Genomic DNA, 15,995 nt, shown 5'->3' with positions numbered 1-15,995 from the left:
CTTATACAGAAAACATATTTAAAATCAAACTTTTTAACACTCTCTCTCTCTCTCTAAAACATTTCTTGATACTGTTTGTTGTGTTTGTTCTTACTGTAGTAGAACACTTTCTTAGACAACTCTGGGAAAGTTAAAAATCTTGGTCTTGCTGCTGTTAAAAATCTTTCTAAAATTATCTTTTCCTCCAATGAATTATTACTTTTCATACGACCTATTATGAATAATTGCTTCTGACTAGAACTGGTTGAAGAGGATTGTGTTATGCTGGTGTTAGACAGAGTGGATCGAACCTTCCGTCGTGTTCTTAGATTGTGTGCCTGGTGGTTGATCATCTTATTCTACAATAAGAAGAAAATCTTATTAAAAAATGAGTCTAATACTGAAATCATTGTATGACACAATGAAAATAAAAATTACATGTTATATCGGAGAGAGAAACCTGTTCGCTCTACGGCCAAACACATACTACCTGTAGATGTTGCGTAAGCCTGAGACTACTTGTGGATAAGGGAGGGCATTGACGCGTAACCTTGACAGCCAGGGAAGGAGGGGAGGGTGACTAGTGACTAGAGTTGATGTTATCTATCTTCTGTCTTTCTTCATTTTTCATTTTACATACTGATTAGCTAACTTAAATAATGGATTTTCTTCATTCAGATTTTCATTTAAATTATTATCTATATTTTGTTCTTGTGGCAAATAGATTTCTAATTTCTCCACAATGTCCATACATTTCCCTTTAATTGCAGAATGTATTAATTTCATGTCTTTCTAGTCACAGAATAGTCATAGATAGTTATAGTCAAAAGCAATTATTCATAACAGATCTTATGAAGAGTAATAATTCAACGGAGGAGAAAAACATTTTAGAAAGAATTTGAACAGCAACAAGAACAAGATTTTAATTTTTTCTGAGTTTATCCAAGAAAAACCAGACTACTTTTTTAATTTTTTAAAGTGTTCTGGTACAGTAAGAACAAACACAACAAACAGTATCAAGAGGCATTTGAGAGAGTGAAAGAGAGAATGTGAGAGAGTGTGTTACAATAAGTTTACGATTTTAAATATGTTTTCCATATAAGTGAAGATTGTTAGATCCTAGAATATGGGAAGTTTTGTTTTAAGATGTAGAAGTCTCTGATGAAGGGAGTGGTGTCTCCCAAAATATGTAAAAGACAAAATAATTGTATAAACTTATTGAATGACTTTTTATGGCGTCCTGTGCAATTAATTTCCAAATCAAATTCGAATTAATATTTGAAAACAATCTGTTTGCATTTGAATGAATTTTGTTACTTTTCATCTTAAAAGCGCCATCTTCAAGCTCAGAAAATTTGTTATATCATTGCCTCCAAATATAAAGAGCTATGAGCCCATAAAGCCATAAATGTGATCTAGGCGTACCAGATTAATTCCCGCAATTAGTGAAAGGACGGAACAAAGGCTCAGGAAGAGAACCACTAGACATGTCCACAGTTGCAATAAGAGGAAATCCCTCACAAACCTCTCACTGTGGGGAATAGCAACGGGTATAAGGATCTCGCTACTCGCAGAGCCCAGTACAGTGGCATTTTTATTCTGCAAAACAGGACGGCTTAATTATGATTCACTTTACTGCAGTGCCATAAACTACGCACCACGATAGAGTTTCAATAAGAACGACAATGAGACATTCAATTTGCCCACAAAGTAACTTTAATCCCAAAAAATCTGTGCCGCAAACAATGAAGAAACAATTTATAACATCTTACAATAGGAATGTTCCAAGTTCCTTGTGTTGTGATACGTTGTATATTCAATGTATTTTATGTGCTTTTTTAAAATTATTGTTTAAACGTTTAATTTTTTTAATTTTGCTTTACGTCGCACCGACACAGATAGGCCTTATGGCGATGATGGGATAGGGAACGGCTAAGAGTGGGAAGGAAGCGACCACGGCGTTAATTAAGGTACAGCCGCGACATTTGCCTGTGTGAAACTGGAAACTATGGAAAACAGTGTGGTTCGAACTCAGTATCTCCTGAATGCAAATTGAGAGCTACGTGACCCAAACAGTCCAGCCACTTGCTTGATTAAACTTTAAATTATACAGTTATTAATCAGTTAAATTTTAAACATAACTTTTCTTAATTAGGTAAAAGCAACAAAATTATACCTATAACAGTGAATGGCAGGACCAGTATTTCTTTACTGAAAATAAAGGAAAGCCTGTGCGTTTATTGTGTAATGCTAGAGTGTCCATTCCTAAATGAAGTAATGTAGAGCAACATTTTTTTGACTGATCATAAAAAAGTTGAATAGTGAATTTCATGTGAATTCTGAAATAAGGCAACACAAAGACTTGAAATCTAAATTAGCACTGCAGCAATCTGCACCTAAGAGGCCAGTTCAGCAAACTCGTAATGTGACAACAGCTTTTTACAAAGTTTGTTATGTCCTAGCTAAAAGGAAGGCAGCTTTCATTAATAGGGAATAGTAAGGGAAGTCATGTTAACACTGCAGTAGTCGCGCGGATTACTACTGTAATCCAGGTACACATTTCAGGTTGCAAGTAAGGGTTGGCAAAACTTACAACCTTGAGCGGTCATCTATCTTCCCCCCCCCACATACCCGCACTGCTGCCAGTCAAGTGGCAGCGCTCAAAACAGACACATCAATTGTTGGTGGATTTTTAAATTAGTTTGGATTACAATAGTAATCCGCATTGTAATCTGGGCGACTATTTATGTGCCTTTTTTTAAATTTGTTTAGTAGTTTTAATATTTTGTGTGTTAAGTGCATTTTATTTATATTTTTTGTAAAAAAGAAGCGGCAATCAATAAACTGATAATGAGTAATGTCCGAGTAACATAGTGAACAAATACGCTGCTAGCTTGCAGAAACAGATTAATAATGAAAGTGTTCTTGGAATATCTCATGGAGATGAAGAAGATGACTTCGTTGAAGAAAGGCCTGACAATGAAAGTGGTGAATGTAGTTCAGAAGAGAGTGAGCAGGAAGGCAGAAGACAAGAAACGGGGCAGGATAGGCTTCACTGAGAATTATAGCTTGGAAAAGACAGAACTTCAAGATGGTACCTAGAGCTGCTGTAACCTAAAACTTCATGAACAAAGCAACACAATATAATTCCCTTGTTGCACAAGGCAGGACCTCGAAGAGAAGGTAAAAAAGCAAATACTCATTTAAAATCAACTGAGTGTTTTTGGACACTGATATAATCCAGAAAGTTGTTACCAGCACTAATATTTATATTGATAAGATGGGGTATCAGCCTTTCAGAAGTTACAAGGGCGGCAGTCTAGATGATCGACTGATATGGCATTGTAATAATACTCAACATGGCTTAGCTGTGTTGATACTACTGCATGGCTGAAAGCAACGGGAAACACCAACCGTAACTAACTCCTTAGGACACGCAGCTCTCTCTGTATAAATGACCAGCTGTTACCCACGGCTTCACTCGCGAGGATTTGTTAAGTTGATAAAAATTAATTGTTCCTGGGTACTGCACTAAGATATTATCTGAAAATCCCTATAGTATACAAAATTCAAGGAAAAATTGCATTTCATTTACCCCAGAACCTCTTTGTAAACCACATGTGCGGCATTGCCTTTTGGAGTTAAGACGACCAGGCTACTGGTAGAGCTAAATCTGGAACATGCAACGTGGAACTCTACATGTGGGAAACAGTCCTCTTTTAATTCGGGGGAAAAAAAAGGAGGTTTCTTTATTTCTAAAGGAGATTCCAAATACCAATTTTCACGTCTGTGGAACATGCAACATGGAACTGTACATGTGGGGAAACAGTCCTCTTTTAAGTCGGAAAAAAAAAAAAAAAAGAAAAAAAGGAGGTTTCTTTATTTCTAAAGGAGATTCCAAATACCAATTTTCACGTCTGTGGAACATGCGACATGGAACTCTACATGTGGGAAACAGTCCTCTTTTAAGTCTGAAAAAAAAAAAAGGAGGTTTCTTTATTTCTAAAGGAGATTCCAAATACCAATTTTCACGTCTGTAACTTCTTATCTTTTGAGATATAAGTACCCTCATAAACAGAATTCAACTCCTCCTTCACTTATTTTTGATCCCCAGCTTAAGTCAGTTTTCCGAAAACAAAAAGTATGCGTTTCTTTATTTTTTAAAGGGGATTACAAATACCAATTTTCACATCAGTAATATGTTAAGTGTATGAAATATACTGTAGATAAACTAATTTTTTAAACTGCCCCACTCCTTGACCGAGTGGTCGGCGTTGAGGCCTTCGGTTCACAGGGGTCCGGGTTTGATTCCGGGCTGGATTGGGGATTTTAATAGCATGTGATTAATTCATCTGGCACAGGGATAAGTTGTTTGTGTTTGTCCCAGCACTCTCCACTTCACATTCACTCAACACACCACATTACCAACCACAACAGGAACACGCAATAGTAATTACATCCCTACAGACTGGGTAGGCATCAGGAAGGGCATCCAGCTGTAAAATAGGGTCAAATCCACATGTGCGACACAGTTCGCACCTGCAACCCCACAGATGTGGGAAAAGTGGTAGAAGAAGATACTCATTTTGAAAATTCACCCGCCCTTTTTTTTTTTTTTTTTAATTTCACCCCCTTAAGTGGATTTTCCAAAAAAGTGTGATCATTTATTTTTAAAGGAAATTCCAGGTACCAGTTTTAATGTCTGTAACATCTTCAGTTTCCAAGATATATGTATCCTCATATAAAGAATCCAACTCCTTCCTCACTTCTTTTCACCCCCTCACCCTCACCCCTTAAGTAGATTTTCTGAAAACAAAAATTTGTGTTCTTTTATTTTTAAAGGAGATTCCAAATACCAATTTACATGTCTGTAGCATGTTAGGTTTTTGTGATATATTGTACATAATCTTGCTGCTGTAAGAATACTGGAGCTGACGTTGCCCTGGTTACGGCACTTCGTTTCTTTATCCGATTCCTAGAGCAGGGGTAATGTGGTGCCAATATCTCCATAATGGTTAGTGTTAGGGCCTTAAAACATTTTGGGGCCCACACGGCTTACCAAGTTTTGTTCTTTGCGTCAAGGGGCTTAAATTGAGCTTTGTCTCGTCCTTGTACAACAAATTCAATATTTTGCCTATATTAGCCTAGTATTTTTATATCTGCCCCCAAACCTCCCACCTCTAATTGTTTTGAATACAGCACATGTCCCTCAGGGATAATGAATGTTTACGTTTGTAAAATAATTTTTAGAATCGGTCCAGTAGTTCCTGAGATTAGCCATTACATATAAACAAACTTTACCTCTTTATATATTAGTATAGATGTACTGATGAAGGCTTCCTCCCGGGTAAAATATTCTGGACGTAAAATAGTCCCCCATTCGGATCTCTGGTGGAGACTACAAGAGAGGGGGCGATCATCAAGATGGATACTAACATTTTGCGTGTCGGAGCGTGGCATGATAGAAGTTTGAATCATTGTGGTAGGTTAGAGAATCTGAAAAGGGAGATGGATAAACTAAACTTAGATGCAGTTGGTATAAGTGAAGTACGCTGGCAGGGAGAGCAGAATTTTTGGTCAGACGACTAGATTCATCAACACAAAATGAGAGGAAATGCAGGACTTGGTTTAATAATGAATAAGAAAATAAGGCAGTGGGTATCCTACTATGACCAGCATAGTGAAAAGATTACTGATGTTAAGATAGACACCAAACCAATGCCCACTACAATATGCCTACTAGTTCAGCGGATGATGGCGAAATCGAAAGAATACATGAAGAGATAGAAGATTTAATACAATATGTAAAAGGTGATGAGAATCTAATTGTGATGGGAGACTGGAATGCAGTGGTAGGCCAAGGAAGAAAAGGTAATGCAGTTGGAGAATTTGGATTGGGACAAAGGAACGAAAGAGGAAGTCGGCTGGTTGAATTCTGCACCCATCACAATTTAGTCCTTGCTAATACTTGGTTCAAACACCACAAACGACAGCTGTACACATGGACGAGACCTAGAGACACTGGAAGGTATCAAATGGACTTCATTATGATTAGGCAGAGATTCAGAAACCAGGTGTTGAATTGCAAAACTTTCTGAGGAGCAGACGCGGACTATGATCACAACTTGGTCATGAAATGCTGTCTGAATTTGAAGAAATTGAAGAACGGAAGGAATCCTCTCAGTTGGGATCTAGACAAGTTGAACGAAAAGAGTGTGAAGGATTGTTTCAAGGAACATGTTGCACAAGGACTAAATGGAAAGGCTAAGGAAACACAGTAGAAGAAGAATAGGCAGTCATCAAGAATGAAGTCACTAGGTCTACTGAAGAGATGTTAGGAAGAAAGGAAAGATCAACTACATATCAACAGATAACTCAAGAGATACTAGACCTGATCGATGAACGACGAAAATACAGGAACGCAAAAAATGAAGAGGGCAGAAAGAATACAGGTGATTAAAGAATGAAGTGGATAGGAAGTGCAGGGCAGCTAAGGAAGAATGGCTGAAGAAGTGCCAGGATGCTGACAGTAGTTCTAGGAAAGGTGGATGCTGCATACAGGAAAATGAAGGAAACCTTTGGAGAAAGGAAAACCAGGTGTATGAATATTAAGAGCTCAGATGGAAAACCACTTCTAGAGAAAGAAGACAAGGCAGAAAGATGGCAGGAACATATCCAACAGTTGTATCAAGGTAAGGACGTAAATGATATGGTTCTGGAACAGGAAGAGGCTGTTGATGATGATGAAATGGGTGACCCAATTTTGAGGTCAGAATTCAACAGAGCTTTGAGAAACCTGAACAGGAACAAAGCACCTGGAATTGATGACATTCCTTCTGAATTACTGACTGCTTTAGGAGAAACCAGCATGGCGAGGTTATCCCATTTAGTATGCAAAATGTATGAGACAGGAGAAGTGCCATCCGATTTTCGGCAGAATGTTGTTAAACCTATTCCCAAGAAAGCCGGTGTTGACAAGTGTGAAATCTACCGCACCATTAGTTTAGTATCTCAAACCTGCAAAATTTTAACGTGTATTATTCACGGAAGAATGGAAAGACAAGTTGAAACCGAGATTCTGAAGGTGATCGGGATCAGGTACCGAGAAAGAAGAATGATCTACACTATATAAAAATCAGTCTCGAATGATAAGAATCGAGGGCTATAAAAAAGAAGCAGCAATCCAGAAAGGGGTGAGGCAAGGCTTCAGTTTGCCCCCCCCCCCCCCTCCTTTTCAATGTTTATACACAACAGGCAGTAAAGGAAATCAAAGAAGAATTTGGAAAGGGAATCACAATCCAAGGAGAGGAAATCAAAACCCTCAGATTTGCCGATGATATTGTTATTTTATCTGAGACTGCAGATCTGGAGAAGTTGCTGAATGGTACGGACAGAGTCTTGGGTGAGGAGTGCAAGATGAAAATAAATTGGAACGGACAGAGTCTTGGGTGAGGAGTACAAGATGAAAATAAATTGGAACGGACAGAGTCTTGGGTGAGGAGTACAAGATGAAAATAAATAAGTCCAAAACAAAAGTAATGGAGTGCAGGTGATGCAGGAAATATCAGACTAGGAAAGGAGGTCTTAAAGGAAGTGGATGAATATTGTTACTTGGGTAGTAAAATAACTAGCGATGGCAGAAGTTTTTTTTTGCTAGTTGCTTTACGTCGCACCAACACAGATAGGTCTTACGGCGACGATGGGATAGGAAAGGGCTAGGAATGGGAAGGAAGCGGCCATGGCCTTAATTAAGGTACAGCCCCAGCATTTGCCTGGTGTGAAAATGGGAAACCACGGAAAACCATTTTCAGGGCTGCCGACAGTGGGGTTCGAACCTACTATCTCCCGAATACTGGATACTGGCCGCACTTAAGCGACAGCAGCTATCGAGCTCGGTGATGGCAGAAGTAAGGAGGACATAAAATGCAAACTAGCACAAGCAAAGAAAGCCTTTCTTACATAAAGAAATTGAGATAGGAGATAGGTATTAGAAAGATTTTGAAGACTTTTGTCTTGAGCGTGACATTACATGGGAGTGAAACATGGACGATAACTCGCTTAGAAAGAAAGAGCATAGAAGCTTTTGAAATGTGGTGTTACAGAAGAATGCTGAACGCGAGACTGATGGATCACATCACGAATGAACAGTTACTGAATCTAATTGGTGAGAGGATATCGTTGTGGCTAAATTTGATGAGAAGAAGAGATAGACTGATAGGACACATCTTAAGACACTCAGGACTTGTGGAGTTGGTTTTTGAGGGAAGTGTATGGGGTAAGAACGATAGAGATAGACCAAGGTATGAATATGACAAGGAGATTAGAGCAGATGTAGGATGCAGCAGTTATGTAGAAATGAAAATGTTAGCACAGAATAGTCCTCTAGTGCCCAGAATAGGTCTCCATAGGAAATCAATTATTTTCATTCAGAACTTAATTCATATGATTGTTGTATCAAGATTCTATGCATAATTGAAACCTTCATGGTATGTACTGTTACTGATCTGTCACAGTGGGCATTAGCGGCAGAGATGTTTCTTAGCGACAAGAAAGTGCTAAATTCCCAATGTTACACATATGTAACACAGGACATTAGAGGGATAGGGTGGCACGGAGAGCTGCATCACACCAGCCTATGGACTGATGACTCAAACAACAAGGTAAAGCAAAATTTCCAAAGAGAAAGGGATGCTAAAGTAACAGATGAGATTGAGATGACAGCATTAATTGCTATTCTGTATTTATGTGGAGTCTTGCGTGCTGGCAGACTGTAAAGAAATGTATAAACCAACGGACTACCTTACACTGGACTAACAACTGGTAGCTTTTAGGGATAAGTGCCCCGTCAAGCAATTTATGTCTTAGAAGCCAGCCAAATATGGCATTAAATTGTTTGCTCTAACATCAGCTAGCAACTATTACACAACTAATCTTGAAGTTTATTTAGGAATACAAGATGATGATTTTACAAACTTAGAAACTCGTGGAACCAGTATCAGGCACAAGCCAAAATATAACGGCAGATAACTGGTTTTCATCAATTTCTGTTGCAAAGGAACTCTTTGATGATAAGTCTCTGACCTTAATTGGAACACTAAAATAAACCTGAAGTTCCTCATTGTTTTTTGCCCGACAAAAGCAGAGAAATAAACAGCACACTGTTCGGCTGCCAAGAAAATCTGGCTTTAGTTTCTTATGTGCCGGAAAAAAAAAAAAAAAAGTGGTGCTGATGATCTCTACAATGCACAACTCCAAAACCATAGATGAAACAACAGGTGCAGCTTGCAAACCAGTTATGATTACAACTTACAATGGCACAAAATTTGGGGTTGACATGGTAGACAAAATGTGTGGCCAGTACAATGTTGCTAGGAACTCTCGACGATGGCCACTAACTCTGTTCTTTCACATCATGAATGTTGCAGGGGCGAATGCCCTTACTGTGTATAAAGCTAACAACAACAATAATCGAAAGGTAAACCGTGGAAAATTCCTACAAACCCTGGCGCTGGACCTCATCAAACCTGAAGTACACAGGTGCAACAGTATGCAGATGATATCAAAAGAAATCAGACATCGTGGAAAGATAATGCTGAAAATCGAAGAAAATCCTGCTGAAGCACCGCCAGTTCAGGGAAATATTGGACGATGTCATCTGTGTGGCAGAGCAAGGAATAAAAGCACCAGAAAATGCTGTTTCCAGTGCACCAAATGGGTCTGTCCTGAACATCAAAATATTGTATGCAACGCATGTACTGGCTAAAATCAGCCAGGATCTATGGTTGATTTGAGGTTGCTAACAAGGAGAAACGTGTATATATTCAATCATATTGTGCTTGATACTCTTATCCTAAACATTACTATATGGAAAAAATTAAAATTGTATAATTTTTTATTTTTTATTTTTCAAATTTTCAACTATATAGCAACATATGTAAATACAAGCTGAACTTTGTATTTTTGTTGTATATAAAATTTAGAATGTTGAATAACTTTTTTTGTTTATCCCAAAATTATCTCATAAACCCTTAAACCTATAATAATAATAATAATAATAATAATAATAATAATAATAATAAATAAATAAATAAAATATAAACGTTTATAAAAAAATTAAAATGGATTAGAATAGTAATCCACATGACCACTTATGTTACTAAATTATGATTATAAGAATAAATTGACAGGAGGGTCCACCTATTCAATACAATATATCAAGTAAATGATATTACATAAGTCTTGGGACTAGTTTCAGCCACTTAGTGGCAATCTTCAGCCAAATTTAACAGATTATGTGAGAAATAAAAGATATGCATAAGAGACAAGGACAATGTTGCAGGAATAATTATAACATTAAATTACATATTATAACAAAATTTATAGTTAGGTTTTTCTTGTCATGATAGCCAGAATTAGGAATGAGTAAACATACAGCAAAGAAATTAAAAAGGAGAAAAATTATTTATGAGACTCACCTGTAATATCTGACGAAGAACAAGCACTGACCTACTGTAGGAAGCAGGCAATGTAAGCAAAGGAGTGGGTAGGGGGAGGAGGAGGGGGTATGGAGGAGGGGGAGAAGGGGTGTCTAAGGTTGGGGAGAAGGGGTGTCTAAGGTAGGCTGAAGGATGTGGAAAGAAAGATTGCTGCTTAGAAGGGATTTTTATATATATATATTCTTTTTTTTTTTTTTGCTAGTTGCTTAACGTCGCACCGACACATACACGTCTTATGGCGACGATGGGACAGGAAAGGGCTAGGAGTGGGAAGGAAGTGGCTGTGGCCTTAATTAAGGTACAGCCCCAGCATTTGCCTGGTGTGAAAATGGGAAACCACGGAAAACCATTTTCAGGGCTGCCAACAGTGGGAGAGGGGAATTTAAAGAGATTATAAAAGAAATAATTATTTTTATCTGAGACATAATTACTAAAGATAGGAATTAAAAGGTCAAATAAAATGCTTGATAGAGAAATCATCTTTTTATCTGAGACATGATTACTAAAGATAGGAATTAAAAGGTCAAATAAATATGCAATTTTGATGCAAGTGTGATAAACTGATATAACTTGAAAACAACATTTTCTTACCCATGGGAAAATAATGCAGGTATCGAACTCGAATTATTATTATTATTATTATTATTATTATTATTACTTGTAATGTATGGCTATGAAGTGTTTACATCCATTTATTATTATTATTATCAATATTTATGTAGTTTATGACCGCAGTGTTTGTGAGGTTATGTCGTGAAACATGTACTGTATATAGACATTTATGCGAGTTCAATTAATGTAAGATCCTGTACGTAATTTATTATTACCTGTATACATAATTTGTAATCCACTACAGAATTGTGAAACACACTGTAACATCCTGAATGGCACTAGGTCAGACGAGATGATGGTAGAATATTCTGTACATCATAACCCTCTTGTTAGGCACTCGAGAATTTTCGAGAAGGCATTTTTTGTAACGTATCTTTCTAGAAGCCCCGCCAGGCACCTATATAAGGAGGCAATCTTTATGGTAGAGACGAGTTGTTGTTTAGTAGAGTTATGGTTTAACAGGAATGTATTTGTGATCTCGTATTGTGTTGAACCGACATGCTGTGCCAACTGTTTCAACTGTGTTTTAAGGTTGTAACCTCCATGTGTTCGTGACAGGCAGTTGTTAAAATGGTGGCTTGTTGATGTTCTTGGAGTGAAGTGTTTCGTTTGTGGTACAGTGATTAAGGTTGTGTGTGTTTAATTTGTAAATAATTGTAAATAAATCAATGTACGCAAGTTGACAGCATTTTGTGTACGTCATTGTGGATACATCAATTTAATGTTATAATTATTCCTGCAACACTGTCTTTGTCTGTTATACATATGTTTTAGTTATCACATAATCTGTTAAATTTATTTGGCTAAAGATGACCACTTTGTGGCAGAAACTAGTCCCAAGACTTACGTAATATCATTTACTTGATATATTGTATTGAAAAAGTGGACCCTCCTGTCAATTTATTCTTATAATTGCACTTCAATATGGGAAAAAAATGAAATTTATAGCTTATAATTACTAAATTTGCACGACTACTCCAATGTTAAATGCCGCTGAATCTCAGTTGGATCCTCACAAAGATAAATCTGCATTTAGATCTTCAGTCAAAGGACTTCAGTTGTCTCACCAAACTGTTTTTAGGCGGGTTGAACAGATTTCTAGTAACATGGAATCTCAATTACATCAGGATATGAATCGTCTGAATATTCTTCACTCCAATTTAATGGCAATGCTGGTATGTCTGACACTGCTGAATTGTGGGTATTTGCTAGAATGGTTTTTAATGATTTTACAATAACAATAATATGTCCAACTACTGCCACTTCATAAATGCACTAGGGGTCTTCTTTAAATTTGCCGAAGTTAATAAACTTACCACTTTCAAAGCTTGTGGCTATAACGACAGATGGTAGAAATAATTGATCTCTTTCTGTTTGTGCTAAGGATAAATCTTTTCCAAAATTTCTTTCTTATCTTTGCAATATCCACCAAGAAGCTTTATACGCAAATGGTAATGTCATGACGATTGTAACTCATGTCATTAATTATGAATGATTATCTTCTAATAATCGTTGACTGTTCAGAAATATTTTAAGTATACCACATTCTGAGTATGGTAACATTCTTCATGCAGACGTAAGCTGGCTTAGCAGAGGGAAAACACTTTAATGGTTCTGTTGCCTCTTGGATGATGTAAAAGACTTGGAAATCATCCCTTGGACAAAATTATCATGAAATTTATGATATATCATGGCTAATAGATATAGCTTTCTTGGCAGATATCACTTCCAAATTAAACTGCAAGGAAAAGATAATATTTCAGGTATGATAAGTATTGTTAATGCATTTGAAAAGAAACTTACGTTATGGATTGTACATTTAACAAGAAATTCTCTTTCACATTTTACAATTTTGATATCTACGGCAGAAACAGTAAATGGGAGCAAGTGTGATTTTTCATCCCTTGCCAAACATCTTGAAACACTTGGGTCTGAATTTTGTAAGGGATTTAGCCAGTTTTCAATGCTTGAACCAATGATAACATCTGTCAATCCTTTTGCTTCTCGTGACATTCGTAAGCATGGATGTAAGTTGTGAAATCTTCAAAAATTATAATCCTGAAGAATTGGAAATTTTAAGTCTTCAAAGTCAGACTTTTCTTTAAAATCCTCCTATGCAACATATGGCAATTTCTGTCTCTGGTGGGCAGTAAAATATACCCCATTGTTTGTAATGTTGACCAGAAGATGTACTCTTGTTTTGGTTGAACATGTTTTTTTTAAGTTGTGTTTTCAACTATGAAAATAATAAAATATAAATACTAATCATGCCCGACAGATTCACACCTGGATGACTTAAGAGCAACCTGTTCCATTTACACACCAGATTTTCCTAAACTTGCAGCGAGCATGCTGTGGCAAAATTCACAATTATCTGAGGATATATCTTTCACGTCAGAGCTAAAGAGTTAAGTCAAAAGTAGCTGAATTCTAGGACATAAGTTTGAAGCTTTAAATACAGGGACAGTATTAATTGTAGAAGGTTTGAAATGAATAGGACTACATCAACCTATTTCAGAAAATTGCATTTTCATTAGTTAATAATCATTTTCTTTTGCCAACTGCTGAAAATTGATCAGTAACCCGATTTAACATGAATTATACTCTTACTCCCTGTCATGAAAGACATAATTTCCTATATTTGTTAATTCTAGATTTATTAGTATTATTAAGGCCCTGATGTTAATGCAGTAATAGTTAGAATGCAAACTTAATGAAGAGGCTAACGAGTACAGACTACCCTGCACAACAGTCATGCTATGAGGTTTGCCTAAATTTTAGAGGTACGGACCATCAACATTCCTGGAATTTATGAAACTCTCACTAGGTTATGCAAGAGTGGGCCAGAGGACACTTCCTATTAACCAAATTAGCTTGCATTCCAACCTGTTACTGCATAAAAATTTGGGGTCCGTTAATTGCATATTTTGTGAATATTACATATTTCATTAATATTTACAAGGGTTTTATGTAGGTGACATATTTTGCACTTTGATATTACATAAAAATCCGAGAGAGCTACTTATGACGAACCTCGCTACTTAAACTTCTCCACAGGGTACAAGTAATTCTTTATGTTAGGGTGACTACAACCACGTATGAGAGATGGTGGTGTGAGAGGTTATTGAATATGATATTACATGGTGATGATCGGACCCCAGATTCTTATGCAGTAATAGGTTGGAATGAAAACTAGTTAATAGGAAGTGTCCTCTGGCCCACTCTTCTGTAATCTAGTGAGAGTTACATAAATTCCAGGAATTTTGATGGTCTTTACCCCTAATATTCATCCAAACCTCGTAGCATAACTGTTGTGCAGGGTAGTCTATACTTTACCCTCTTCAGTAAGTTTGCATTCTAACCTACAGTATTACTGCATAAACATCAGGGCCCTAATTATTATCATTCATGGTAGTAGTATCAAATAGTAGAATTGTAACCTCGCGCCAGCGTACCCCTAGTTATCATGCAAATGTGCCCGAGTACAATTGAAGTTTGGACAGCCGTGCAGTACTGTTTTGATAATCTGAGGTAATCGGGGAGGGGGAGCTATCTCGGATTCGGAATAACTGACTACACAGAGCGGCACATCTCCCGGAAGTCCAATCACTCGTCCACGTCGTGGGAGATGGGCAATGTCATAAGGTAAAGGATTGCCTGGTGGGGTGACTTACAGTGAAGACTGCATGTGCCCATTCAACGCTTTGGTAACTGTGAAGGCCCAGCAGGCACCCCAAAATGTGGCAGCTAACAGGACTCTGGTCAAGATGCTGCTGCCTTGTAGTAGGTGGGGTTGGCTCCCCAAGGCTAAGGGAAGAAAACCCAAACAAAAAATTACCCATCCTCATGAAGAGGTTGGACATAGGGCTGACACTCCACTCCGTAAAAATTCAAGTCGAAAAACCTGAACAAAAGAAAGCCGAACTTATTAATGGAGACAAACACGACATGGAAAAGGGCAATAATAATGGACAAGTATATCAAAGTCAGATTTATATACTGGAACCTGGAATGTGAGATCTCTGTGTCACCCAGGAGCCCTGAAGGTACTGTTGAACCAAACAATGAAACTGAAGAAGAATATCATAGCACTACAAGAAGTAAGGTGGACAGGAAGTGGAATTCTAGAAAAGCAAGAAGCTAGCATATTTTATAGCTGTAGTGAGGAGAAGCATCAGTTCTGCACAGGATTTGTAGTACACCACCACCTAAAACACCCTGTAATTTGGTTTACACCTATTAGTCCAAGACTATCAACAGCCAGGATAAAGGAGAAATTCTTCAAATACTCTATAATCAATGCCCGTGCACAAACAGGGGAATCTGAGGAAGAAGAACTGTTCTATGAATTTATGGAAAGAGCATATGATGGCTGCCCAGGTCTTGACATTAAAATAGTTGCTGGTGATCTATATGCTCAGGCAGGAAGGGAACAGATACTTAAACCAACAATTCGACCCCACAACAAACACATTCCAAGCAATGACAATGGAATGAGACTCATTTGTAGCATCTATGAATATAGTTTTGGGCTCCTCATTGTTCCCACACAAAGACATACAGAAAGTAACATGGACATTGCCAGGTGGAAACATAGTAAACCAAATTGATCATGAGCTGACAGGTGCAAGGCAAAAGTCAGATCCCTTGTGCATGAGGAGCCTCAGAGGACCAAATATAGATTCAGACCACATCTTGGTATGTGTGCAAGTGAGGGCTAGGACCTCCAATGCATCCGAAGGAACCTACCACAATGTACAGTACCTAAATATAATATAACAGTTCTAGAATCATCTGACCGAGCGAGTTGGATGTGCTTTTAGGGTCGTGTAGCTGTGAGCTTGCATTCGGGAGATAGTGGGCTCGAACCCAAATGTTGGCAGCCCTGAAGAGAGTTTCCCGTGGTTT

At 37.6% G+C, this 15,995-nt stretch overlaps 1 protein-coding gene across 12 annotated transcripts in view; it reads right to left on the bottom strand.

Moving 5' to 3' along the window:
- Nucleotides 1-15,995, bottom strand: part of LOC136864266 (solute carrier family 41 member 1) — a 196,999-nt gene that overhangs the window by 159,694 nt on the left and 21,310 nt on the right. Inside the window, exon 1 of one of the 12 annotated variants that reach the window (XM_068226220.1) lies at nucleotides 14,762-14,780. The exons of the other annotated variants lie outside the window; for them this stretch is intronic. The gene's annotated coding sequence lies outside the window, so the exon portion shown is untranslated. Of the gene's footprint in view, nucleotides 1-14,761; nucleotides 14,781-15,995 lie in introns of those variants that run through there. 12 annotated transcript variants of the gene reach the window in all.

This window comes from Anabrus simplex, chromosome 2, assembly GCF_040414725.1.
Source record: "Anabrus simplex isolate iqAnaSimp1 chromosome 2, ASM4041472v1, whole genome shotgun sequence".
NCBI lineage: Eukaryota > Metazoa > Arthropoda > Insecta > Orthoptera > Tettigoniidae > Anabrus > Anabrus simplex.
Note: the sequence above shows the minus strand (reverse complement) of the source record. Positions and strands in the feature narration are given on the sequence as shown.